The sequence below is a fragment of the Coffea eugenioides genome, chromosome 1 (genome assembly GCF_003713205.1).
Source record: "Coffea eugenioides isolate CCC68of chromosome 1, Ceug_1.0, whole genome shotgun sequence".
NCBI lineage: Eukaryota > Viridiplantae > Streptophyta > Magnoliopsida > Gentianales > Rubiaceae > Coffea > Coffea eugenioides.
Genome location: NC_040035.1, coordinates 35213594 through 35218197, shown reverse-complemented (window position 1 = coordinate 35218197; position 4604 = coordinate 35213594).

Genomic DNA, 4604 nt, shown 5'->3' with positions numbered 1-4604 from the left:
ACAGCATTTAATATTTGACCGTTGGAGAGCCTTTTGGAGCCATTTCTCACCTTCTATAAATACCCCAAAACACAAGAAGACACGGACTTTTGCCAACACAATATACAAGCTTACAAGTGAGATTTTTGAGTAGAAAGATTCTTTGTTGGTTGTATAAGGGGTTGGGGAAGTTGGGTTGTGAGGTTGCTCAAGTGAATGTTACTCTCTAGGAGGAGTAAAACCTTGGTGAAGGTGAACCTATCACTTGAAGTGGTAAAACCTTGATGAAGGTTGCCTCATTTGTATAAAATAGTTCTTAATTGGGTGTGTGATCTTTCAAGTGTAGGTTGTTGAGGGTTAACTAGAATAGTTGTAAAACTCCTTGGCTCAACCAAAGTGTGTTTGGGGTGAGGAAGGAGTGAGCCTTCACTTGTACATCTTGGTTAGCATCGCCATCAATTGAAGAGGCTATTGGTTTGATATTTGGTTTGCATTTCTTATCCTTTCTCTTTAATTAAGTTTTCTTTATTGTGCTTAAATTTGATATATCTTTGTGCATCATTGTGAATTTGTTTGTACTCATTGGGTTGCACCGGGCACTTATAATTGGTATCAGAGCTTGGTCTCTTTTGATCAAGCTTAACCGCTTAGAGTAAAGATCATGGCAACCATAAAAGTTTCTTTTTTAGAAGGGCAATCTATTGATAGACCACCTATGTTTAATGGTTCTCATTTTAGCATGTGGAAACAAAGAATGATGATTTTCTTACAATCCGTTTATATTGAATTATGGTATGTGGTAGAAGATGGTCCTTATGAAGCTAGAATAGTTGACTCTACCACCAATTTGAGTAGATTAAAGACTAGACAAGAATTGAATGAAAAAGACAAGAGATGCCTTTCTTTGAATGCCAAGGCCATGTGTATATTGTACAATGCATTAGATGTAAATGAATCTAGTAGGATTAAAGGTTGTAAATCAGCTAAAGATATTTGGGATAAATTGTGTGTATTTCATGAAGGTAACCAAGATATTAAAGAACAAAAGAAATCTTTGCTTGTTTCTCAATATGAATTTTTCAAAATGCATCCTCTTGAAAATGTTGATGAGATGTGTAGTAGATTTTGTGACATTATTGAAGATCTTAAATTGCTTGGAAAAGAATATTCTTTGGGTGAGAAAAATAGAAAGATTTTGAATGCCTTGCCAAAAGAATGGGAAAACAAAATAAATGCTATAGAAGAGGCAAAGGATTTAAATTCTATGTCCATTGAATCTCTTGTGGATACCCTAACCTCTTATGAATTAAAGCTGAAATTCAAAGTGCAAGAGGAAGAAAATGCAAGAATGTATAAGAGAGGCATAGCTTTTAAAGCATCTCAAGTGGGGGATAACCCATCTTTCATGGGTAATGAAATCATGGAAGTGGACAATGATATAACTCCTCACATCAAAAGTTTCAAGAAGATCTTCAACAAGAGATGTTCAAGAGGAGATTGCAAAATTACATGGGATGAATGCAATTCAAAAAGAGAAAAAGAAGAGTTGGCCCAAATGGCACTAATGGCCGTTGGAGAAGATGAGGTAAGTTCTTATCACTCTTCTTGTGATGAAGATAATGAAAATGATGATGTGAAAATTCTTATGATTAAAATGCATAAAAGTTTGAGAAAATCTTATGCTAAAAATAAAGATTTGAAAACAAAAATAAATGATTTGTTGGAAGAAAACTCCAAACTTTTTCAAGAAAACAAATGTTTGAGAATGGAAAATGATGATTTAAAAAATCAAAAAAAAGTGTTTTTGATTGCAAAAATAATTTGAAAAGGAAGTTGGAAGAGAAAACAAAGTTTTATGAAAAAATGTTGGAGGAACAAAATGTGTTAAAGAAAAGAATTAATGACTTGAACGAGTTTCTCCAAAATGAAAAATAAACGTTTTCTCAAACAAAAGAAAGCAAATCTTTTTAAGGTACAAATAAGTTTGCTATGATAAGAAGTAAGAAAATTAGTTGCATTAAATCCACCTATGTGCAAAATACTTCTATCATGTGTCACTTTTGTTGCCAATTTGGACATATGCAAAATGATTGCTATGTAAAGAAAAATATGAGAAAAGGTATGAAATCCATGTGGATTGCTAGATCATGTTGTACTAACTCCCAAGAACCCTATAAAAAATTACAATTGGTATCATGAAAGTTTTGTCATTCTATATGGTCTTGATTTGGAAAATAAAGGGGGAGTTTGCTTTTTGATTGATGTCAAAAGGGGGAGTAGGATTTATTAAAATTTCTTTGTATGTTGGCATTTTCTAAGGGGGAGTTTTATTTGAACTTATTTGATCAAAGAAATCTTCATTTTGTTTGTCATCATCAAAAAGGGGGAGATTGTTGACCTTGGTCGATCAATCCTTGGTTTTGATGATTAACAAACTAAAATGTAGATTTGGGCTAATGTTTTTATGTGAGCAATTTGTTAGAACAGATTCTTGTGGCACAAAAGAAGAAGCAAAAACAGGGTACTCATGTGGGACGTCCGAAAGGAAGCTATCGGACGTTCGAAAGGATGAAGAACATCAAGAAGGAAACTCTGTCGGACGCTCGTGAGGAAGCATCGGACGTCCGGAAGGATCGGACGCACGCATCGGACGCACATCGATCGCATCGGACGTCCGAGAAATTTCGCAAAGATTTGATGACTCTCTGACGACGTTCGGACGCATGGTTCGGACGTCCGACAGGTGGTTTGGACGCAGGGTTCGGACGTTCGACAGGTGGTTCGGACGTCCGACAGGCCAACGGCTAGTTTTGACAGCATTTAATATTTGACCGTTGGAGAGCCTTTTGGAGCCATTTCTCACCTTCTATAAACACCCCAAAGCACAAGAAGACACGAGACTTTTGCCAACACAAAATACAAGCTTACAAGTGAGATTTTTGAGTAGAAAGATTCTTTGTTGGTTGTATAAGGGGTTGGAGAAGTTGGGTTGTGAGGTTGCTCAAGTGAAGGTTATTCTCTAGGAGGAGTAAAACCTTGGTGAAGGTGAACCTATCACTTGAAGTGGTAAAACCTTGGTGAAGGTTGCCTCATTTGTATAAAATAGTTCTTAATTGGGTGAGTGATCTTTCAAGTGTAGGTTGTTGAGGGTTAACTAGAATTGTTGTAAAACTCCTTGGCTCAACCAAAGTGTGTTTGGGGTGAGGAAGGAGTGAGCCTTCACTTGTACATCTTGGTTAGCATCGCCATCAATTGAAGAGGCTATTGGTTTGATATTTGGTTTGCATTTCTTATCCTTTCTCTTTAATTAAGTTTTCTTTATTGTGCTTAAATTTGATATATCTTTGTGCATCATTGTGAATTTGTTTGTACTCATTGGGTTGCACCGGGCACTTACACACACATCAGCTTGATATTCATTGTTTTATTGAGCATATACTGCTACAAGAAAATTTTCAAGGTCACGTGTGTTTCTTGTTTCTAAAAGAAATTTTTTCTTAATTGCCGTACTGTGAAAACTTGTATCTGCTGAATGGGTATTCGTTTTGTTAGTTTTGCTACTATCAGATTTCCTTTGTTTCTAATGTTTAGGATTCTAATTTTCTGCTGCAGATGGTTTGGACTTATAAACCCAAGATGTAGACAGAAGCTTGAACTAGCTGGTCAGTGATTACAGTTTTTTTATAGGGAGTTACATGTAATTCTTGGAGTTCTATTATAGGAAAGTGACTCTATTTTTGTCTATTTTTTTTTCAAGTTTACTGAATTCAGAGGTGTACACAGACCCTAACTGGAGTGATAGAGACTTTTAACATATATCACTCTTCCAAGTTTGAATATCTATTCGTTTCTATCGGTTTTATTCCGGCAAAATTAGTCGAAAGACTGTATTAGAGAACTGAATAGATGGTTTCTAACAGAGTTTGGTTGTAAATTGAAGTCAATTTATTTACTGGTTGTTGATTATTGCAAGCCTTAGCCGAATGTTAGTGGAACATTGGCTGTTTTGCAGCATTAACAAGAAGCATTAATGAGATGTGATGTTCATTTCTATCAGCCAGCTCATTTTGTAGGTAAAGATTTGAGTTGTTTGATGCTTCTACATCAGTTAATTCTTTGGAGAAGTAGTTGTTACTGATGAAAAAAAGCAGTTGATAGCTTTAAATTGAATGCTTCCAAAATTTTGGTGTGATTTTCTAAGTATATAATCTGTTTCTTAGTGAGAGTTGAATTCTGATAATCAGCGCATGAGACACTTTTTTGCTGATACCATGGTGACATTTGCATATATGCATCAATCTACACGTGTGTGTATGCATATTATATATGTATATGTGTATTTATACACATATGCATACATATCATGTACAGGCAAAGATGCAAAACAAAGTGAGCGTGTGCATAGATATGTATAGGAAATGGAATGTAGTGTTCTGGGTGTAGCTTATTCACCTCTGCTTATATGCTCATATTGTCATACGTGCATTAAGGTTAAATTTTGTTACTGATTGCAAGGGAATATCTTTGAAACTCTGAATTTGCCAGGTACAGTTCAAAGCTATATAATTTGCACCCGTGGTGTATTTGAGATTTTTGAGGGCCGATTTTCTGTTATATTTTAAAAT